The sequence below is a fragment of the Hesperophylax consimilis genome, chromosome 9, assembly GCF_061612785.1.
Source record: "Hesperophylax consimilis isolate HC1 chromosome 9, BYU_Hcon_1.0, whole genome shotgun sequence".
NCBI lineage: Eukaryota > Metazoa > Arthropoda > Insecta > Trichoptera > Limnephilidae > Hesperophylax > Hesperophylax consimilis.
Window position 1 is genome coordinate 34,362,671 of NC_142844.1, and position 25,901 is coordinate 34,388,571.

The 25,901-nt window shown below is 31.6% G+C and overlaps 1 protein-coding gene across 1 annotated transcript in view; it reads right to left on the minus strand.

Annotated features, from left to right (window-relative positions):
• LOC149421264 (uncharacterized) overlaps window positions 1-25,407 on the minus strand; it is a 146,510-nt gene extending 121,103 nt beyond the window's left edge. Inside the window, exon 1 of the mRNA XM_089635915.1 lies at window positions 25,272-25,407. The gene's annotated coding sequence lies outside the window, so the exon portion shown is untranslated. The remainder of the gene's footprint in view (window positions 1-25,271) is intronic.
• Between the last annotated feature and the right edge of the window lie 494 nt (window positions 25,408-25,901).

Sequence of the window (25,901 nt, forward strand, 5' to 3'; positions counted from 1 at the left end):
TACCGCTGACATGATGCAATCTATTGAACACTGTGGTTCGCACATGTATGCTGATGACACACAACTATATTTATCGTTTGACGTAAGTAAAACTCATGTGGCAGTGGATATGGTAAATGGTGACCTACGTAGAGTTTGCAGTTGGGCAAAGGAGCACGCGTTACTTCTCAATCCTCAAAAAACTGTTGCTTTATTAATGGGAACTAAGCAAAAAATATCATGCGTAAAAAATGGAGGACATGTTGTAAAAATACATGAAACCACCGTTCCCTTTGTTGATGCTGCGCGCAACCTTGGAATAATGGTGGACGGTAGATTGAGGTATGATGAACATGTTAAAAACAGGTCACAGTGGTGCTACTCGAGGCTTCGTCTATTGTACAATATAAGAGATAACATATCAGTGAAACTACGCAAGATTATTACTGATAGTCTTGTTCTCTCAATATTGGACTATGGAGACTCAGTTTACGGTCCATCTTTATTGAAAAAAACCCAAAAACAAGTACAACGAGTCCAAAATGCATGTGTCCGATATTGCTATAATGTCCCGAGACGCGAGCATATCTCGCCTTACCTCTATCGGCATCGAATACTGAATATGTCGAACAGAAGGAAGTTACATCAAATGTGTCAACTGTTCAACTTGATGAATTCAAAGGTTCCTTCCTATCTGTTTGACAGACTGCAGTGGTCCCGTGACTCACATGCACATAGTACACGCCAAAGAGACCATTTACTTGTTCTCCCCAAACATAAAACTGCTGTTTTTGAGGGTAGTTTTAGCTACTCATCGTCAAAACTTTGGAATAAAATACCACTGCCTATTCGAACAACAACATCGTTGCAGTGCTTTAAGAAGCTCTGCAGCGAATGGTTGCTGACAGCACAGTCAACCGCACAACATCATAATTGATCGAATTTAAAATGAAAGGGACACCTACTTGTGATTATTATTTTTTTTTATTTTTATCTATGTATTTTATGTAAATTTAATCCTGAATTTATATTTTATTTTATTTTAAAGAAATTTGTATTTATCGATTTATAACACATTATATTAAAGGCACTGCTGAAAACCAGCTACATTCCCGGAGAAATCCGGAATGTACAGCTGAGCAGTTGCCCTTTTGACAATATAATCATCTAAATGTATGTGTACAAACTATATGCAAACATGTAAAAAATTATTGTCAAATAAACGTTTTTATTATTATTATTATTATTATTATTATATATAATAATAGGAGATAATCTTGAACTTGGTTAATTCAGTAAATGATGAATTTTGAGCTTTATCGACTTTCCACACTTCGCTATGTGTTTCACAAAAACGTATATCATAATTATTTGTGAAATACGAATATGTGTGTACTAACGCATAGTAGGTAATTACACACCTTCAATAAAATGAAGGAACATATTAGCCGTCGCCCCTTCATACAAATTGTGGAATCGTAACATCTCGTGCTATAGAATTTTGTAGCGTTTTGCAGTAGTTTTATGTGGATTATATTGTTGTGTTGTGTCTGTGATCTTGCGTCCGCCAAACCAAAGGTAAGTTAAACATTAAATTCAAACAAACTTCAGTACGATATGGATACTACACAAAACGAGGATATAATTTTACACCATCGCATAAAAGACGTGACGGGATGACTAGGACGTTTAGGTCACATCGCAGTCATGGTGTCAAAATTCAAGGTAGGAATGATGGAGGTTGTCACCTATTCAAATCTGGCGGCTTAATAATACCTATGAAATGCCTTCATATATCGAGTCACGCTTTTATGCTTAATTGGGTGGTTTTTTCAACGGACAGATTTTCAAAAAACTAATGAAAATTTTGATACTTGCTATCGTGGAGTTTATAAAATTTTACATTTTTCGAGTCATAAAAATATTTTACTTTGAAAATAACCTTTTTATCTTCTCCTACAATCTTTATCTATTAGATTATTCCTCTTGTCCAACATTCCTAATCTAAAAAAGCCTTCAATAACTGGAACAGTGTACGGTAGTTGAATTTTAAATTTTAAAAATTCCAAGTGTACTTGTAGGCACGACTGATCATAATAATATATTTCGGATCATGCTTGACATTTCAAATCAAACATTTTTCCCCAAATACACAACCTTCAATGTATATAATATGGACCGAGATAGAAACGGTCTGCATATAAAACAGTTGGAGCTTGTTTCTGTCAATATTAACGTAATTAAGGAACAAACAAAGTTTATTCACGAACAAATGTCAGTACAAAGGCAGAATGCTTAAAAAGATTAAAAAACATTCTTATAATTGGTTTCCCAGCGTTCGCGATGTAATATATTTTCACTTGAGGGAATCCACCGCATTTCGCACAACTTTTAACTTTTAATAATAATTTTAACTGAAATTAAATCAAATCTTATCTCCCCCTCTGGCCAGCCGGGCTGGTAGATTTGCAACTTTTGTTGCAAGGGGTTCTGGATTTAAATCTATGGAAAAAAGTATCTAGAGCACCGATTTCAAAAGTTTTTAAGATACCTTATCAAAGTGACACCATCTGCGGGTAGCAGAAGAGATAGCGGGTTACCACAGGGCTTATGTCTATGTCCGGTGGTAGCTTCCACTGACTGCTAGCTGTTACTGAATGGTTGATTAGAGCATGAAGCTGGAGTAAAACAAGCAACGGAGCTTACATAAATGGCGTGACTGGGTGGGTATTATAAATTTATTTAGACTTTAGATTGGTTAGGTTTAGATTTTGGTTACAACCCAATAACTAATGTTCAAATCATGCAAACATAATTATTGCATTAAGTTTGTAATTCATTTGAATATTGAATACCGCTAATTTGTATGTTGAATTACGTTTGTGGTTATTTTATATATCTTTTAATATTGTTTATTCATCACCTTTTAAGCATTATTTTCTGTTTCTAAATACTTCTCCCATAAACACAAGCTCCTGGAGCTCACTTTATGGAGAAGGAGATAAATTAGGAAAAAAAATTGGAGACAGTTATAATTTGAAATGATATTTTATTTGGTAATAAATAAATAATATGTGCAAACACATATTTAATACAGTGATAATAAACCGTATATTTCTAATAGAAAACAATCGTTAGCAAAATTTAAAATGTAGGTGATAATCTAGGATGTGTTGTTTCAGAGAATTTAAACAATTCATCAAATTTCGAATGTGATTTTCAAGTTCTGTGAAGGTTCTATTCAAGTTTGTTTTTTAGTATCATTATTGGCCAGTTTTTTCAAAAAACGGAAATAATAACAGAACTTGAATAGAACCTCCACCGAACTTGAAGATTAACTTTGAAATTTGATGAATTGTTCAAATTCTCTAAAACTACACATCCTAAGTATACCAGGTGTATGGTTCGGAGAAAGAATAAAGAAGAGAAAATATAATTTGAGTGTTAATAAAACTTCATTTTAATCCAATTGTTTTGTTTTGTTGGTAAAATAAATAATCTTTTTAACACCTAAGTTAATTAATTTTGAAATCAATTTAATTTATTTTAATGCTTTATTCACATCATGTATGAAGGATCATAAAGTGCATGGTGAAATATCAACTTTAAATTATTTTAAATCTTTGATATTTTTATTTTATTATTAATTTAAACGCCCTGATGAGCTTTTACATGATATGGAAGGTTTTTATTTTTAAAACGTCAGAAAAAAATAATTTAGGATCACAACATATTTACAAGAAAACAACAAATATGCTACATAAAAATGTCATTCGGTATCTCTTGAACACAGGCAAACTTATATTAAATATGTCGATATTTGAGGTGAATTTTTTTCCAAATGTGTGAAAACGAGAAATAAGTGCATGTATGTGGTAGTTGGTACTGAAGTTATTGTTGCAGAATAATATATTTTGCCTAGTTGCTCGAGTATTGATATAGTATCGATGTATTAGTCTTATTTATAGATTATTCTAAGGCATTTGACACTATTAATCATAAAAAAATATTGAAAATATTAGAAATCATAGGAATAAGAGGAAAACTTCTAAAACTCTTTGAAAATTACTTAAGCAACCGATGCATGAAAATAAAACTTTTGAACACATTAAGTAAACAAAGGAGAATATTAGCAGGCGTTCCTCAAAGTTCCATATTAGGCCCAATTTTATATATTATTTATGAATCTTTTATTAAGTACATTTTTAAACATGTAAAACACTTTGTATATGCGGACGATACTGCATTGGTGATTTCTCGCAGTGATTTGCAATTATGTATTGAACTATTACAAAAAGATTACATTGAACTTTTGAAATGGTCTCACGACTCTGGTTTAATTATAAATTCTAAAAAAACTAAATTGATAAATATTAGATCACCCAATTCTAAGGCAAATATTATAACACCTGAAATAAAGACTCACACTTCAAATTGCTTACATGTTGGTATTCCTGCAATATGTACATGTGAAAATATTGAACTGGTCACAGAGTATGTATATTTAGGTATTATTATTGATTGTTTTTTCAAATGGGACTTACAAATAAATAAAGTCTGTGAACGTCTGAGATCTATTGTTAATAGATTATATCAATTAAAATTCTATGTTTCAATACACTTAGAATAATTTATTTATCACTAGCTGAATCTATTTTAAGGTATGGAATCACAGCATGGGGACTTTCATGTAAAATAAACATAAACCATGTTCAGTCAGTTCAAAATTCACTAGTTAAATTATTAGCTCATAAAAGTTTACACGAACAAAGGCAAAATGTTCCATACCTTAATCAGAATCTTTAAAATTTCTCAGTAAGATCAATTCTGTGGTATAAAATTATATTTCAGCATATGAATAGCCCTATATACATAAATAGACTGGACCACACTTACAACACTCGTTTTACGTTAAATGAAGGACTAATTGTACCTAAGCATTTAAACAAATATGGACAAAGAACACAGAACTACATGAAACCTTGTTGCTTAAATATGTTACCTGCTGAAATAAAAAATGTACAAATGTAAAAACAAATATTATGTTGAAAAATTGGCTCGCTGAAAGAAATAGTTTGTATTAGAGTCTAATACAAACTATAGGTAGATAATATCACTGTTGTGTATATGTTTTTATATTTTAAAAACAAATTGTTATTTTTTATTGTTATCACTGTTGTCATTAAGTAAAATAAGTTTTATCTTTTTTTAATATTTTTTATGTGAAAAGTTGCCATTGACAAACTACTGAAAAGTAGTTTATTGGAACTTTTCTGTTTTTTTTCTGTATTTTATTTTATTATTTACTGATATATATATATTTTTGTCTTGCTTTCTTTAAATAAAAACTGGTACTGTGAAATCTATGAGTTGCAGGAGTTCACAACAGTCTAGTTTGGAGTGAACAATCTTAAATAAAAAAAATTAGGTCATTTATTTTTTTTCTACTTTCTAGGGAATGTATTTTAAGTGTATTTAGTAAGAATGTATAGTTTATGTGTTGAATAGGTATGGGTAATTTGAAGTTAGTAAATCGTAAAAATTTTTGCTGCACACGTTCAATACTTTTTATATGAATTTGGTAGTATGGGTACCACACTATTGAATTGTATTCTAACAAGCTGCGTACTAGAGACAGATATACGATTTTTATAGCCTTCAACGAGACCAGTCTTTGAGGGTTCTGATTATAAATCTCAGTGTCTTCATACCTTTGTTAGTTATTAGTTGTATGTGATTTACAACATTTAATTGAGTGTCGAACATAACTCCAAGATCCTGAATTTCGTTTACTTTTTCTAATATTTCGCTTGCTATTGTGTATTGAATAATAGTGGAGTCTTTGTTTTACAAAATGATAATGTCTTACATTTATCGATATTGAGGAATAAGTTGTTAGCTTTTTTTTTAGTTCTACATTATTGTATCTTTATCTGAAGTAAATAAACCATTTTTACATGATCTTTCGTTAAGGCTAAAGATAAATTATATCTTAAGGAGATATAATATCTAAGCTCATATACATACATATTTCACTAGTAATAAGATAAAAGATATTATGATATGATTATTATTTATTATTTTTCAATGTTCTCCCATAATAAGCAATTGCTTGTGTATATGGGATGAGGTATTATGAGGTATTATTTGTTTAGTTTCTTAGATTTTTTTTCTTTTATTTATATAATTTTTTTTAAATTTAGTTTTTCAGTTTTTTTTTTTAATTGTGTTTTGAATTCTTTGAATCTATCATTAAGTGATCTTATATTTTCTGGCAACATATTGAAGAAATTTGTTCCTAAGTATTTTTAGTTTTGTTTTGTAGTTGAAGTTTTTTTACAAATCGGAATTGGTAACTTATATTTTTGCCTGAGATTTGCTGTGTTTTTGAATGGTACAGTTTTGTTAGGGATATCTTCTTTGTAAAATTGTAAGGTTGAGTGATACAGGAAAAGAGTATTTAATTTTCGGACTTTAAATTTTTTGAAAATGAGTTCAGATGAATATAAAAATGATTTCTTTAACATTATTTTAATTATTAGTTTTTACGCAATTAAAAGAGGTTGTGTGTGAAATTTTATAGGCGCCCCCCTATCCTATTATACCATATTGGATTATGGATTGACAGAATGCAAAGTACGTCATTCTCAGTGGTTCTTTATTTAGAATATGTCTCAAGCAGCTAAAAATAAAGGTTAATTTTCGCACTCGTTTGTTTTTGAGAATGGTTATATGTGGTATCCATTTTAGGAATTGGTCAATAGTGATCCCTGGATATTTGGTTGAAGTTTTGATTTCAATATTTTTTTTTATGTTTCCGATTTTGTTGTCCGGGTTAAATCTTCCCCATAGGAAAAACTAAACCCTTCCACTCACTTTTCCACAAATGATCAGCTAGTCAATCAACACTATGTAAGTGCATTATATAAGTAAAATAAATACAAAACAATACAAGAACAACAACACGTCAACTCACCAGATATCAAATGGGAAAAAAATTCACCGTCTCCAGATATTTTCATATCAGAGGGTTCGGCTCGGTAGAACTTCTAACAGGGCCTATAAATCCTACTGATCCCTCAACATAAATATTTAAAAAATCTTTTGTTTTCCCATATGTATTCAAAATGATCGACTTTTGCATCTTTATATATAATTTTTTTGATAGATCTAATACGCCTAAATTTTTAATTAGAAGCTAGGTATAATGCCAGTAGCCGAAATAACGAATGGTAATATTTTTATAGTCTGAGAATGCCAAATTCTTTTTATTTCATTTCCTAAATCTGTGTATTTTCTTATTTTTTCGCTAACAGATTTTTTAATATTACAGGAATTTGGTATAGCGACATCAATGATATAAGTTATTTTTTTAATTTTGTCATGTAAAACTATATCGGGTCTATTATGACTAATCGCTCGGTCTGTTAGTATAGTTTTATCATAATATATTTTATAAAATTTGTTTTCTAAAATTGAATTTGGTTCGTATTCAGAATATGGTACTACATTACGGCAGTCAATCAAGTTATGTTTAATTACCAAATTTTGGTGAATTATTTTTAAAACTTGATTGTGACTAAATGTATACTCGGACGGTGCTAATATAGAACATCCCGATATAATATGTTCTATAGTTTCCGGAAAAGCCAAACATTTTCTACACAAATCATCAATTTGATTTGTATCTTTGATTATATGCTTTCTATAATTTTTAGTATTAATGACTCTATCCTGAATGGCAAGCATAAATCCTTCTATTTCTGCGCTTAACTCTCCAATACTCAACCATTTGTTTGACGAAAATTTGTCAACGTACGTTTGGTTGAGATAATTGAAGTGTTTTGCATGTAAAATTTTATTTGACCAGGAATCTAATAATTCCTGGTTGGGATTTATAAAAATGTTGGCATTCTCATCGTATAAATTTAAAGGTGTAATATTTCTATCTGCCTTGCAAATTATTTTGTGTATTTCTGAGCTATGAGCTTTCCTATGGAAAAAAGTTCTTAGCATTTCTACCTGATTATGTTTCAAATAAGTTATTTTGACTATACCTCTACCCCCTAAATTTCTAGATTGATTAACTCGTTCTATAGCTGAATTTGGATGATGGCAATTAAACTTTGTTAGCGTAGTTCTAATTAATCTTTCTAAGTTATCTAAATCTGTATTAGACCATTTAATTATGCCAAATGAGTACGTTAATAAATGTATTGCCCAAGTATTTATTGCTTTTACTAAATTTTTAGCAGATAGATTGCATTTTAAAATTTTCCTGATCCTAGTTTGAAATTTAATCCTAATATCATTTTTAATACTAGTATGGTCTAATCTATTTGATTGTGGGTATCCTAAATACTTATAAACCTCATCCCTTTTCATACTAGTAATTTGGAAATTTCTAAATATACTCTCGTCCCCATCTACAATTTTGCCTTTCTCTATATGGATCGTTCTACATTTATCTAAACCAAAAGTCATTTTGATATCATCTGAAAAGTTTTTAACTACCTCGATCATTTTTTCTAAATTTTGTTCAGAATTCGAAAATAATTTTATGTCATCCATATATAATAAATGCGAAATTGTACTACTCTCCCTTGTATTACCCTTAACTTTTATTGCAAACTTGCTTTTAATTAACATTTTAGATAGAGGATTCAATGCTTAACAAAACCAAAGAGGACTCAATGAGTCTCCTTGAAAAATTCCTCTTTTAATTGAAATGCCTGGTATTACTATTTTCTTACCTTTTAAATTGATAAGTAAATTGGTATTCCAAAAGGACATTATATTTTGATATAATATTTTATTATTATTATTATTTACATTACATTTACAGTGGTGTTGTTGAGTGTTTGGTGCAGAGTGAATTCTTATGTTTTTTTCATGCGCGTATTTGTTTTTTTATGAAAAATGGTACGTAGTGTGTTTTTTTAGAGTTTAACGTTAGTAGATTATTGTCAAACCATATTTTCAACTCATTGCTGTCTGAATTAGCCTTTTTGTTCAGTTCTAACCATGTGTTTGCTTTTAGAAGAAGCACTGTGTCATCTGCATGTGAGACAATTTCCCCGTATTTAGCAACTTCTTATTTTTTTTATTTACATATAATATGAACAATAGTGGTCTTAAAACTGTGCCTTGTGCTATCGAGAAATTATTACTTTCGGAATCACTTAGTTAATTTAATAATCTTACTTTTCTGTGGTCTATTTTCCAAAGAGCTTATAATCCACGATAGTAACGTTCCATTTATTCCAATTGATTTTATTTTTTTTATTAAGTTATTGTATGAAATATCTACTATCAAATGCTTTTTTAAGGTCAATAAATATTCCATTGCATTTTTCATTTGAGTCTAGGTCGTTATATATGTATTTATATAATTTGTTTCTTTTGCAATATCATCGTGGGTGCTGATGTTTTTTTTTTGAAACCATACTGTTTAGAATTTATAATTTGATGTTCTAGGAAGGACCAGATTTGATTTTTTACAATTTTTTCGAGTATTTTTGATATATTTGATAAAAAGGATATAGGGCGGTAATTTTGTGGGTATAATAATCTATACACCAATTATGTAATTTGTCAATGTTTCACTGTAAGATTAAGCAGTCGCTTATATTATCATGCATATTACTAAAAACTCTATGTATCTGCCAATTTTGCTTACAAATTATTTATGTTGTTTAAAAAATCTTCCTAGCTAAATGATCCTAATTGTAATTATTAGTGATGTGTGTAGATGACAGTTTATTTAGATATCATTTAAATTTCTAAGAATTCATATTTTTTTAAATAGTGGCTGCTGAAAGTCTTTATTCCACCACGAAAAAATATTAATTTCTAGAGCTCTAAAACCAAATTTGTAGAGATTTTAAAATGTATCATTAAACAACCCAGTGCACAGAGTGGGAAGGCTAACAGAAAGTATACAAAATTTAACAAAAGCACCCTACAAGTCCTAGCGGCAAAACCACAACACCAAGTTGATTTTTTATATTTCAGGATTTATTTCATTTGTGGTCGAGTTGCTAAAGCATTTAATGTCTTTTTGGGGTTAACTTATCATGTATTAAAATAAATTTTGTTTATATTGTTGTATGTCAAAAATATTGTTAATAAGATTTTAAGATAAATTAACTAAAATCAAGCATTTAGCGTGTTATCTTAACAAAACTAACTCGTTGAAGAATGAAATAATACTAACTTAATATAATTTCAGATAAAATCAAGGTAAATGTTACACTACGTTATAATCATTAATGCTTCACGATTAAACTGAACCAGCACTTAGAAATTCACAGATTTACTGAATTCAAAATGCGAAGCGCTTACGAATATTCTGCTGCTTGCTAATATAATCAGGTTTATATCCACAAAGGCGAACTGGCAAGCCAAATTGGCCCGTCATATTAAAACAAAGAGGTTTTTTTCGGTAGTTGCTGTTTTTTTTAAGTACACTTATTTTTTTCCCTTGTGGGTGATGGTAAGCAGACGAATGAAAGAGATTATAGTATCACAGTGTTTATTTAGTAGTCAGTAATTTTGTTGCGATGATAGTGGAGATGATCAGTGGCACATCGTCAAGGCACTGCTCCACACTACGTCGATGGAAACAATTGATGGTGAATTTACCAGGCCGTTGCTCAGTACTTATAAGCGAAGATTAACTATTGTGGAGTGATGTCACGGCGATGAAGTCGGTGGTTCGATGCGTTGCGGCGGAGACAGGACTTGTAGGTGATGTTGATCACTAGTGGTAAATACCATAAATTTTCCAGGTGATCCAGTGAGTTGATGATGTTCTTTCCTCGATGCAAGAGACATGCTGTGGATCTTGACGGCGGATGATGCGAGTTTAGAGGGCGAAGATTTGAGCAATTGTAAGTAGATATGCCTTCGTTTTATTTTTAGTCGATTACCGGCTGGCCAAGGTACCAAAGGCACCGCGTAATACCATGTGTAATGCGCACTGATCTCGAGCGTTCGGGTGTACTACGAATTAATTTCGTCGTATGCCGCTACATAAATAATATATTGATTTCAGAATTTCTGACGGAAGCCAATTCTCTGCTATTTTTGCTTATTCAGATATTTAAATCCTAAAATAAAACAGCCCTTCTAATAAAACGTCCAAACTGTTGACGACCCCCGTATTCGAGGAGTAAGGCTTTCGACTAGCAAACTAGAGGTCGCGGGTTAACATCCAGGCGTGCGCTAGTAAATTTTATTTGATAAATTGTTTAGCTTTCACAATTTACTCATTTAAAATAATAAATATTATATTTGCAGCACGTTCTAGAGTGGCAGATACTTTCAGTATCGCCATGATGTGAGAACACTATTCAGAATTGAAACGTTGCTTCAAATGGCTTTGGCCGTGTTTGGTGACCAGATCTGAAAAGCCAGGTACTTTCCACCATCCGTTTTTTCATCTTATTTCCCTCCCAATACCTTCAGCCTTACATCATACCTCAATCGGGGATTTCTCAGTCTTACTGTCTCCTATCGGTTGGGCCTCTTGTTCGGTTTCACATTAAAAACGCAAATGAAGGACGTTTTATGAAAGTTACAATTTTTAATCTTCTTAGTTAAAAGAAAGATTATACAGTTAAGATCCATTTTGAAAATTGTAATGCGTAATATTTTCTGTTCTGAATACGGTTTTTCAAAATTTCACTAGTATTTAATTCAGTCTATGTAACCAATCCATGGAAGTTTCTCACCTTCATATTATACGTCATCATCAGCCTCAAATCATCAGCCTCAAATCATCAGTCGTCATCAGAGTTCAAATTTAAAGTTCATTTATTGTTTGTGCTACCACTTTTTATTTTCCCCAATCCAGAGGGATATTTGCCCTTAATGGTGTATTAAAAAAAATGTCCGATAATCTGTAGCGTAAAGTTAAAATTTTTTTATTAATTTACAATGAAAAAATATTCAGTAATGTTAATGTTAACATCAATTTGGACCACTCTAACATCAACCCCTTAGAAAATTACGAATTCTGACCGCAACAGTGCGCCCCTGTCCTTACACTGTAGAAAATACGAGATGAACAAGTGTATTTATTTACATTGAAACAAATGAGAATTATCCATTCAAATTTAATGGGCGCCGCAATCGTTCTAAATGTTTATTTGTATCTCAGAGCAAAGGGACATCCATTCTGGCGAGATTAAATACACGACATTAGCGATAAAGACAAAATTTCCATAGGCGGGTAGAGGGTTGTCTTCTAGTACGCTTTCTTGTTTCGGAAGGAAGGAAGGTCTGAATAATTGAAAATAATAACGCATTTATGACCGTTATGGTTCTCCAGTGTCACACACGGTGGTCCTGGGACCCCCGAGGCTCGGGTTGAAAAGTTCTCTAATAAGCGTATTTTAACCCTTTTTGAGTGAGGCTTCATTCCATAATTAGAAAACCCTACCAGTATTTATGCAGATCAAAATAATCAAATTTCATAATCGTGGGATATGGTGTCGTCACCAACAAGATTGGTTCTAGCAATTATTTCACCAATTGAAATACTGTAGGGCTAAGTAGAAACTATCACACCCAATATTAAAGTCGTGCAGTTCTAAAAAATAAACCCTTAGACACTATAGAGAAATACCTAAATTTATCATCAGTATACGAAGTCTCATATATAAAATTTGTTAGGAACGTTCGAATCATTTGTTCATTTGTTAGGAATCTTCGGATCTACCGGATCTGCCCTGATGATGGACACTGCAACGCTGTCCGAAACGTCGGCTAAAGAAGGAGTTAGCGCAACACGGCATAACACCCCAAAAACAAACAACAAAAATGCTTTTGGCCGTGAGAATCTAAAAACTTACTTGTTAGGAACGTGTTTGTCACAAGAATTTATTATTATAAATATGTTTAGCGGTAAAACACATAAATGTGATAATATTATATTTTTATTTTAGTTAATTGTAATTTAACTCTTATGCAAACAATCAATAAATAGTATTTTGTAGCAAGCTTTTGAATTCCAGTCTGAATTGATTGCAATCAATTTTTCAAAGTCAGTATTTCAAAGCAGGAATATCATTTGCAAACAGTAATTTTTTGATACCCATCCCTTATCAAATACAACCAGCTTCATGCATTGACGAACGCTTAACTCATAAAACTCATGGAATAAAAAGTTCATGAAAAAAAACTTACGTTTGTGGTGACATTAATAATGTTTTTTTTTTAATATAAATGAGAATTGAATTGAACAGATATATTTCAGAGATAACAACAAATGTTTGGTACCTACGCAACACACAGTTTGACTGTATTTTTGTTCTATATGGTTGGCGAGGTAACACGACACTGAGTAAAATATTTAAAAAAAAAACAGTTTTTTTTTTAATTTCTATTTATTTGTTTATTCATGTTCTTTATTAAATGGTTTTTCACCAATGTATTATGGAGGAGATCACAGATTTGAGGAATGTGAGAATAAAAAGCCATGGAGGCAGGTTTACAATTTTGAGATATACGTAAAAAGATAGTTAATATATAGATATACGTAATAGATATTAAAGAATCGTAATTAAGTCGCTCTTTTGATTAGTGCTTTCCGAGACAGAAGTTCAGTGGTCGCTTTTGGAGTACAAAAAAGTCCATGGAATCTCTCAAGAGCATATAATCTTCGAAGGGCATATATAAGTTATTATTTTTTATTATAAAAAAATGTGTTCTAGATGGAGACAGTCGAGCAATGCTTCTTTTCACACATACACAACTAAGATAAATGTTTTGTATATAATGTATCCGCCTAGTTGTACAATTTTAGTTCACAGGGTGTATCAGCACGTGACCGGCAAACTTTAACCTGTAAGGAATCAGAGTACGTTCTGACTGCTGATACACCTTGTATAAGTCGTTTTAGCAGTTCAACAACAACAACAATGCAGCTGGTTGTACTGACATCTACAATCGAAGGACATAAAAATGTAATTTGGCCATTTTATTTTTAAATTCTAGTTTGACTTTTATGTTCAATTTTGTCATCCATGCGATTAAACCTCTCGCTAAAGATTTTAAATAAAGCTATAAAATACACTAATTGATTATTAACGATCTTTTTTTTAAGCTAAACTGTTTTCGACACTACCAGACACTAAAATAAATAAAAAAAATAAAGTTGCATTGAATAGGAAACGTCAACAAATTTCAACGCTTCTTTCGATAAATTGTAGTAAAGATCTCAGGCCATAAAAAAATTACTTTTTCATCAACCAATAGAGATAGTCAGGTTAATGAAATATCTCATTAGCTTGGGGCAGCACATTGATAGTGTTTTGCTCCCAAAGCTCGTTTCCATATAAAACAGTTCTCCAGATTATCAGATTTATAGTTACATTACAAAATAAATTTTAAAAAATTTACACTAGCCCCACTTAGGAGGCCTTAAGGAAAATAATTTCACACATAGCCTATGTCATATTTGGGGATGCTGTGTGGAGGATCTTTATAAGGAAAGGGAAGAAAAAGGGTATGAGGGTTGGGTAGAAATCTGTCCAGGAGTGAGGTATGAATCTATCCCTCCTACTACGATGCAAGGCGATGGGTCGAGATAGTCCGGCCAAAGACTTAAAAAGTGTCTCCCTCGACCGGCCTCAACCGATACCACCCTTCATTCAGTTGGTGTGCAGATGCATCCGCCGTCAAGACCTAGACAAACCTCACCGCCATGAACCAGGGTACTCCTACTCAAGTCACCAAACGTAGCGAACAACTTGGTGTGATTTATGGCAAAGGTGTTGGTTATCCAATAAATTGTGCCCGGGGCGGCGGTATCCACACCCGCCTCTTAAATTGAAGATTTGAATAATTATATTATATTTCTTTGTTTGTTGTATTTACGACCAAGCTTCATGAGGGCAGTTGTAAATGTAGATACTTTCAATATCGCCTTTAAGAAAGAAACTACTCAGAATCAAAATGTGTTTGGTAACTAAATCTTAATAGCCAAACACTGCACAATCATCCTCTTTCTAATATCTTTACGCTCCCAAATCCCTTATTCTTCAAAAGCCGTAGTACAAACGGCTCCGAACAGTCGTTAGCAGTTAACTTGCGCTGTATTCACATTAAAATGCGCATAGTATTTTAGTTCAATGAACTCTCAATTTTTATGTCAGTTAAAAATTAAAAAAAATCTAAATATCAGAATAAAATAAGAACTAAAATTTAAAAAACGTAATCTAGAATTATACTCGCATTTTGCAATACCAGAAAGCATTACGATTGTTATAACAACGTTACGGTAGTTTTTTTTCGACTCGATACAATGTCCTTCGACAAACAATGGGCTGGAATGGAATGTTTTTGACAAACGCTAGTTTTGTAGTAATTTAGATATAATTCCACAAAATTAGTAGGTACAAGGTGTTCCACGGAACACGCAAGCTAATCAACACGCTGAATTTCACCTTGGCCATTTTTGATATATAACTAAGGTAAAAATCTAAGTTTTAAATTGGAAAATATGCAATTTCATGTCACAGCATAATTTACCGCTGTTAGAAAAACATAATTTATTCTCAAACCCTAATTTCTAATAAAAAAATCTCATTTTCCGAGTGCAAAATGTACTATTAAAAAAGTAGGTGGCATGTTGTATACATTCTGTTGGGCCTTTTTGAATTTAGTAATTTAAGAACCTTTAAAAGATATGTATTAACTAGCATTAAATAATTTTAAATATTCTACTGGAAGTTATCATGTTGTTGCTTTGAATCCTTTCCAGTTACTTGCCTTCCAATTTATACTTATGTGATCAATTTAGTTGTAGGTATACATTTATTTTATCAGTATTATTGCTATTGTGTAGTTCTTTTATTGATTGCTGCTGTGTTGAAATTTTACAATACATTATTTTTTGAATTTTAGCTGGTTATTAGTATATCAGTTAACTTTAAATTTTTGAAATTATTAGTTATTAGTATATCAGTTAATTTTATTTTTTTTTTAAATTTAGCTGGTTATTAGTATATAAGTTAAATTTAAATTTTTATTTATTTGTGTTCTTACATCTTCTATTTTTTTTTTATTTATTATTTACAATATTGTATTTTTTGTAAATCTCTCAGGCCACGGGTACAGAACCCTTATTTTTTTTAATATTTTTTACTATTATTATAATTTTAAGTGAAAATCTGTTATTGAATTTAACTTTATTATTTAGTTTATTCTTATATATGTAAATAATCTGTTGATTTTACCAAATTAATAAAATAAAAATAAAAAATGTTCACAAAATCACAAAGAAATTATATAATCAATGTAATACATATATGCAGTAAAATAACATGCAGTTTGAAGTTTTAGAACAGAGTAGCGAAAAAACGTGTTTTAAAAAAATACTTGTATTTCGCAACTTACTTTCCATTTTCTTTTTGTAGTTAGGACCACAGGAGCCTAACTACAAAAACTGGTCTTTTGAGCTAAGCTTGGTTTCGTTAATGTGATAATCATATTTATTAGCGACACGAAGCTCTATCTCGTGCATGCAAACGTTAAAGAGATACAGTTGGGCATATCAGATGGGAATACAGTTGGGCGTATGAGCATTTCGCAATATGTTTTCTTTGCGTAATGTAACGTAAATATTCTAATTATTGTTAACAACATTCTCTCGAAAAATGTGATTTGAGTTGATGATGAATAACACATCCATTCCTTGAACGGGAAGATCGCCAAATCGGTTGTCATCCAAATAATCAAAATTTAATTTTAGAGGTTTAAATGATTATTATTTTTTTAACTCTATAATAAATTAAAAAAAATTAGTGTAAAAGTATCAAGACTTATAACCTACAAACATTGTTAAAGTGGTTTTTATTATTGTTAAAAATGCATTTCCTTTTTCTTTTCATGAAAATTAGAAACCTTATTGATCAAATTCATCCGTTGAGATGCTTTCTAAATTAACTGATTACATGAATAAATGTATTTTTAAACATTTACAACTCACATTCTTCAATTCAATTCAATGCGAATTGCACGAACAAACTGAGAGACATGAATAACAAAAGGAGCTGAAAAAAGACGTGTTTGATGTCGACTTATTGTTGGCGCTTCATTTCTCTTTCCGTGCGTGTCTTTCAAACCCAGTTCCAGTAGTTGTACGTGTACTTACAGACAGTAGAATGTTTAGTGTTCTCTGGGTGTAGAGTACTCTGTATTTCTAGTGTACTGTGTACGTCATCAGAAGTAGAACATTTCCTGTATATTTCAGTAAAATGTTGTGCTGTGACTGTCCAATGTTGTCGAGGAGGATTTGAAAAGTCTTGTCAATATTGTTCCGATTATCATCCGAACACATTTAGAAACAGGATACTGGGGGAGATGTGTTTATATTACAATGTCATGTTTATATCGTTCTCAAAAAAGAAGCAGCGTTAATTGGTTATTAATTAATTCATCTTTAATTTGCCATTAGATAGAAGTACTGTGATCAGACAGTTATACAAAGATAAAGGGTCACTCATGGAATTTGGGAATCGTAAGACTTTTAGGCTGCTAAGCTCAGTTGGCAAGCTAGATGGTAGAATATTGATTGAAAGGGTAAGAAAAGAAACCTAACACAAGGAGAAAATATGAGATGTGAAAGATGTTTTTATTTGTTCTCATTACGTATGCTCACTGAAAAGTTTCTGGCGAAAAATCAAAAGTTTTCCGTACCTTTGTAGATCTACAAAAAGCAAACGACCGAGTCGATAGGAAAAAGCTACGGAAGGTGTTCTCCTAGTATGGAGTGCATACAAATCTCACACAGGTAATCGCGTCTCTGTATGACAAAACCATTGCATGTATGAGGGTAAACTGTAGTTTTACCGGGTGATTTGATATAACAAAAGGTGTCAAGGAAGGCTGCGTGATATCACCGTGGTTATTCAATTTATACATAGATAATTTTATGCAAGAATTGAAAGGGTGGAATTGGGTGCTAATTTGAGTAAGCTGAAAGAATATTGCCTATTTTATGCTGATAATGCGGTGATATTTACTACCATTTACCACAGTAAATGTTCGAATTACTACAGTATAGAAGATCTACAGTATCTCGTATCTAGGATGAACGAAGTATGTATGAATAATGAGTTAATTATGAATTAAAAGTTAATTAAAAGTTACTAAAGTTATGGTGTTATCTTCAAAATATTGATTATGAACCTTTGAAAATTATGTTTGCTGGTAACAGTGATACCAAATAATTATTGAAATTAAAATCCGTTGCCGAAAATATTAATTGAACATTATATTACGGCTGTCTTTGAAAGAGAAAGTACAAAACAGTACGCAACTTAGTTGAGATTGAGGAAAACTTGGAACAGATGAATGATTTTTAGGACTCACTTGCGATTTGGACTAGGTTAGCAGTTGTGCATTATTCAAATTGTTTTCAAACTCTGGGTTTTAAAACCGCGACTTCAGGATCCAGAGCCAAGGTGCCCATTGCTGTGCCACTGAAAACGGCACTATCTTCACAATATTAATTTTTTAACTTTGAAAGTTATGTATGCTGGTAACATAATACAAAATGATTATTAAGATTAAAATCTTTTGTCAAAAAAAATAAGCGAACATTATAATACGGCTGAGTTTGAAAGAGAAAGAAGGTAAACAGTGTGCAATATAGTTGTGAATGATGAATACTTGGTGCAGGTGGATGAGTTTGAATATTTGTAAAATATGTTAACGAGAGATGGGAAGGCTGACAGAGATATTGAAATAAGTGTAAATGCAGGTAACTCCATAAATGGAAAACTGAACGCAGTGGGCGCTAACAAAAATTGCCTTAAGAAGCGAAGAAAGCAGTCCACAATAGATCTCTGGTACCTACTCTGATGTATGACAGTGAGGCATGGAACTGGCAGAGGAAGGATGAAAGTAGATATAATGCTGTTGGAATGAGATTCCCATTTTTAGTAAAACCATGTATGATCGTGTAAAAAATGTGGATATCTGCAAAGAATTCAATGTAATGAGTAAGATTAAGAAGGGGACACTTACATGGTTTGGGCATGTAGAGTTAATGAGCAAAGAAAGTAGTGTAATGAGAATATCTTACGCACATGTGAATGGTAGCAGAAAACGGTGACGCCCGAGGAAGACATGGCACGATCAAGTGAATCAGATACTAGATTAAGTCGGGCCATGTCAAGAGTCATGAATATTTGTATAAATTTGTATGAGGCAAGGAGTGTGTGCCGAGACCGAGTTGTTTGGGGGTCCGTCCGCTCTTTCTACCCCTGCAGAGAAACGGTATGACGGTTAGTTAATTAGTTATTATTAATAAGTAGCCAGAAGTGGTTCGGAAAAACGATTAATATTAAGGGTATTAGGTTTTCGTTTCTGTTATGGTTATGGGTCAGCGAACAATGGACCTCGCGTCCAAAAAAGTGTGTTTCTAATTTTCCCAAATTTTAAATTAAACCAAAATTTACTCTGAAATAATAAACTTTGCTCTACTTAAAGCACTGCACCACAAATTTTTCACAAAATCCTTATGGGTACTGATATATTTACAGCCTTACTAATAAAAAATCACTTCTTAAACGTTAAACGGTGTTTTAGCTACACATTGAATAAAGACTGTACAATTTTTATTTCGAATTATTACCATTAAAAAATGTCTAACATTGCTGCGAAAGAAATGGCAAAATTGCATTTTGGCAAACTGTCGCATGAACCATACGCTTTAGGTTCCCGGCAAGATGGCATTTTTGATTTGTGATTTGTGATGTATTCAAATCATGTTTGCGTTCATAATTTTTATCCCATAATAATATATTATTGTGAATTGAATTTCATGTCATCGGAAAAGGCAAGCACTTCCATAAAAGTTATGTTGTTTGTAAGCATGTGTAAGTAAACACAAATTCAAGACGACTACATACTTTAATATAGCGCAAAATTCCGGTTATTCTCTGAGAATATGTTTTTTTCTTTTTAATTATTTAAATGAGATAAAAATGCAAGTGACAGATTTCCTACATATACAAAATAAAAGGAAAATGTTTTTTGAATTTCGGCTTTTCAAGTTTATGATTAAAAATTTTTGTGGTGAGCTTTTTTTCAATTTTTTTACTGTTCGAAATTCAAATATTGCAATTTCATTAAATGCCAACGTTTAATTCAAATACAAAAATGTATTACGTCATTTAATCTCGTTTCTAAAATTGTATTTGTTTTTTGACATCTTCAAAATTAAGAAAAATATTTAACATTTAAAATTTCTTGAAAAAAAATTCCGAAATTGGAAGAGCAATTATTATTAAAAACAGTTTATACAACTAATAAATAATCTAATTTTTTTAGATAAGCGATGTATGTATATTTCCATAAACTAATTTACGTCAGGTCCTATTTATCGTTTAAATTAGTAATGTTTTCACATTAACTATTGTTTATCAATTGTTTAAAATTGTCACGACGTTTATTAGTAACTCTGTTAGTTTTTGTATAATTTAATATTTATAAATAATATTTTTTTTAATTCCAGGATGTAGGGAGGTTAGTGCAATCCCATACGTCCCATATACTAGTCGATATACATATTTGTTTTGTATAGGGTTTTCCAATAAGAGGTGTTATTTTGAATAGCCCGCTCTTTCGGTAGATGTTACTTTTAAAGCTCTCATTTTTTGACATTTGACAAGTAGAAACTACTCCATTAATAAAAATTGAACGATACACTCTTCAACAATGCATTGAAATCATTAAAATTCACTTGAGTGAATCAAATACAAATCATCTTGAGTGATGAGGCCCATTTCCACCTCGGTGGCTTCGTCAACAAGCAAAATTGTCGCATTTGGGGCTCGGAAAACCCAAGAATTATTGTTGAAAAGCCTCTCTATCCTTAACGTGTGACTGTTTGGTGCGGTTTATGGTCCGGCGAAGTCATTGGACCTTACGTTTTCGAAAATGAGGCTTGAGCAACAGTTACGGTGAATGGATTGCGCTATCGAGAGATGATTAATGATTTTGTATGGCCGAAATTGGATGATATTTATCTGTAGATACAACGTTTACTTTCAACAATATGGCGCTACGTGCTACAGAAGCAATGAAACTATTGATATTTTACGATTGAATATCAAAATAACACCTCTTATTGGAAAACCCTGTATAACAGAAATGTGAAAAATGAAAAAAAAGATTTAGAAGAATAATTTGAAAACTATTTTGGATTATACGTCAGGATAAAACCTCATAACATGAAAAGACAACGGTCAGTAATATTCCAAGTATTCACACAGAATGGCGCTAAGCCGTTTTGCCCTGTATTGCTGTCACTCTTGCTTAAAGCTAATATTCCTGCTTTTGTTTCGCGTCCAAGACAAGGCTGTTACGGAGTGTACAGGACTGACCGGGAATGTCAGGCTTTGTGTCCACTTCATAACCATATAAACAGGAATTGAAATGACATTACTGCATTAGTAGTTACAAACAACCAGGCTACGCCAGAGATACATCTCAACGTTGATAATTTTTTTTTTAAATAGTTCAAATTCAAAAATTCCAAAACTTTTATGGAATACACTTTGTTCTTCAACAAAGTTTTCAGCTTGAGAGTTGATTAAGCTAGAGCGCATTAGATTTTTTCTAAAAATTCTATTAGCGAAGAATGTAAATATTTTTACAATTTATTTTCCTATCTTCCGAGGCGAATTTCCTCATAATGAATTTTCGCGTGACATGATTTATTCATTTAATAATTAACGCCCTTTTTGGGGCTTTTACATATGAATATTAAGAAATATACATTATTTATTTTACATAATTGAATTGCTTCATTAACAACATTTTATATTTGTTTAAAGATAAATTGAAGATTTCCACTGACTTGGTATAATTGTTTCCCTCCATTAGTATTCTGGGCAAAGAGGAATACATATGGTAATTAGTCCCAGAATTTCTGCAATGAAATAAATCCTGATTTTTAGTATTTTGTTGTGGAGTCCGGAATTTTTGCCAATAATATGATTTCAGGTGACAATCAAATCGAATATATCCAGGCAAAAAAATTTTAAGCCGCAAGAAAAACAATTGTTTTCATTTACCACTATATAAAGTTGAAAATTCATACATACCAGAAAACTATCACTTTTTTTTGTTGTAATACGAGTAAGTAATTCACTATATCATTAAAAGCTATTTTCATACCTGTGAAGAATGTAGGCCAGTACCAACCCACGTTAATGTTGTAAGCATTCCTAGATGCTTTCAAATAGAAAATGTAATAAAAAGGTGATTTATCAACCATTTGGAAGTTGATTTGGTAACTTTGTAAGGTGCCGTTTCTATTTTTGGGAGTGTTCCAACACTAATTCAGTAGGCGCTACAACTTTCACCGTTTATCGCCGTTTCAATCAAATTAAAACTCCTTTTTATCTTCCGTATATTTTTTGGTGTAGTGTAGTTTATTCGAATAAAGCGTCCCGAGCTTAATTTATGTAACTTTTACTTATCTTGCCTTTGTTTGCTATCCTGGTAGCCTTACATAAAATATTCGAGATTAAATGTTAATTAATTGATATTGCCTTAATTATTATTTTTTAATGTTTTCAATGCAAATTTCCCAATGAACAACATCCAGTAAACCTACTTATAAACCGTATATTGAACACATATAAAAAAATATAAAATTGTCTATTTGTTAAGGTTTTCAAAATGTTATCCAAGAATTAATTCAAGATTTCAAAATTCGCCAATATAACATATATTTCGATTGTCTAGCACACAAAGTTCAAACTCAAATTTTAATTTATAAGAATACTCGAAGTTAAATAAGAACAATGAAATTAATCTGAATATCCGCTTTATATTCATTCTAAAACAGTTAGTAAACTTCGTAAATGCTTGACAAAACACGTAATTTTTTAAAACTTTAAATTACACCTAACACATGTGTGCCCTTACACATTGATTCTTAAAATAACAATACGTTTATTAGTAACAAAAGGCTTATTCGATATAAACAAAAACATCTTGCCTATTCTCAAAAACGATCCATGAATTTCTAGTAACTATTATTTTTAATTTTTATTAGGAAACTTGTGACACACCTACAAAGCATTCAATCATTCTTAATGTGTAACGTGATATTAAATTTAATATTCTTTATTTTTTAAAACAGTATGCCGTTTCTCCACCGCCAAACGAATAACGAATAACGTTCTCGAAGCATCTGATATGCATCACCTCTGCTTTCCCTTCTGGGAAACTTCCGACTCCATTGCTAACTATAAGTCTCTGCGAAAAGAAAATATACCGTAAATTATCTTACCACAGGGAATGAAATGTGAGAACTTTATTCTTTTATATTATTACACAGAGATTGACGATGAAAAATTATTTATTAATCTAATTAAATAATTTTAAACACAGTTGAAAAAAAAGATTTTGCAGTGAAATTTAATGTACAAATTTACACAAAAATTCACACGATACATTTTAAATCTTTCTTTCCGAAAAATTTAGTCAACTTCGTTGTGTGCACAAAGTACAATTATTGTGCAAAGTAATTGAAAGAGTAATTAATTGAAAAACGTAAAGCTTGATTTATGTCGTTAGTATATATAACCCTTGACTCTGTGCAAAAACGGGCGGTCCGTTTGATAGATTCCCCAATCTTAACAAACGGACTGCAATCTTTAGAGCACAGGCGTCAGGTAGGTATGCTGTCCTTGTTCTATCGGTATTACAATGGAAGATGCTCTGAGGACCTAGCGTCATTGATCCCTTCGGCACCGGTGCGTAGTCGGGATACACGCCAAACGCGCGCCCAACATTTGTACACGGTTGACATTTGTCACATGAGAACGGGTCGCTTCTACGATTCGTTCTTAAGTTCAACAGCTCGGCTGTGGAACGAACTGCCGGCCTCTGTGTTTCCTCCCTCCTACAACATGGGACTCTTCAAGACCCATGTTCATTCCTTCCTCTCCACAAAAAGACCCTCCAAACAGCATCCCCAAAGATGACATAGGCCCTGAGGGAAATTATTTTCTTCAGGGCCTCTTGTGTGGAGTTAATATAAAAAAAAATAAAAAAAAGTATGATAATATATTATTACGCATCGTAATCGATTCCAATTAATTGCATGTTGAAAATAAAGAATATATTTGACATTAAATATAATTTGTCAACTATACTAATGTAGTAGTGTTGTAAAACCTTGCGTCATTTTTCTTCCCCAGATGTGCATCTCACGACGGGGAATCGATCCAGGGTTTTGCGGTATCCAACTGCTTTGCATAATAGGTCAACTATAGATGTGCGATTAAATATGGGATTTTTCGCGGAAAAAACCACTGCTAAAAACGTACAAGAATTGCGAACGAAATGTGGAGAGTTGCAACTAAAAATACATTACGACGCCTTTAAAAAATACTATGACTGTTTCGTTTTGTTATAAAAGGTATAATATTCAACCTTAAATATCAAAATAATCATAAATTTATTTCTATACATAGACTGTATTTTGGTAAAACAATTCAAGCCACATTTCTGGGAAAGTTACTTTTGTGGTTTCATGTAGAATTGTCGTCAAAGTACAACATAGTAAAGTAATATTTACTGATTAAGGCATTTTTAAAACTGAAAACTAAATGTTTACGTATATTATTTTTAAGTTATTTCGAAAAAACCATAGATACAATTACTCAATTGTCGAATCTGTCATAATTATAAACAGAATTGCAATATTTAAATTAAAATATTGAAAAATAAATAACCACTTTTATATTAGCTTCAAGATTTTAAAATACTTTTGTGAATTTGAAAGTATTCATATTTATCATCTCTTTAAAAAAATTATTTTGGCTTGAAGGGTTTTTGTTTACCAATTTTGTTCATTATTGACTTATATGATTACACCGTAGGATTGAACCAACTCTTACGAGAGTTGAAATTCATTCATTAATATACTTTCCGTTTTCAAACATTAATAAATGTATGTGGTTTTCCTGTTTTCTTTAAAAATGTTATTCTTTTCTTATAAAAAATTAAATTTGCTATTTCTAACTCTTCCATAAACATTACATTATGTGGAATGGCATCGTAGTTTAGCGTAGGTAGCTATAAAAATTGTCTACGTCTTTAACGTAATCTTGTAAAACGTATATATGGGCCACCATCTTCACAAAGTACTTTTAAAATGATATACTTGAACGGTACCTAGATAATATAAAACTCCTTTCAAAGATCTCCAGCGTTAAAGGAATCCCACTTCAAAAGAATTTAAAATAAATATTTACCAGAATTTATTCACTGCTGAAATACAAAAGTACACTTGATTATATCCACTTGTTGGGTGTGTGGGTTGTTGGAGTAGCGTTATCCCGCTCGCACTGGGAAAGGAACCGGAATAAGTGTTCGCGCACGTCCACCCCTGGTGGAGGAACTAACCTGACTGAATCCACCCCTGGACTACCCACAGTCAATGGAGGTCGTATTTCTGGAACGCACAGTGCGCGAGTGGTTTTAATATCTGCACATACGTAAAAGGATTTTATTTTTTTTTTTTTATTCGTGGCGTTCTTTTTGCGTAAATATTTACAAGAATGTAATAAACGCATTTTGCTTAGGGTAGGAATAAGGGGTATTTAAATTCAATTATCATGTTTAAGCCGATTGTACATGGCTTTAGCATTACATTTCTTATTAATTTAATTTCTAGTACCAGTCGTTTATCATAATTCGTTACTTCATATTGGTAACCTGCATGTACCATATAATATCAATATAAGATTCCACAAAAGCTACAATTTCATAATTCGAGCATCTTTTAAAGCTAATAATTTGGTTTTAGAGCTAGAGCAACCTCGTAATAAACACGTACACGATTTTTATTTTAAGTTTGTCCTCCATTTTTGAGTTTCTTGTTC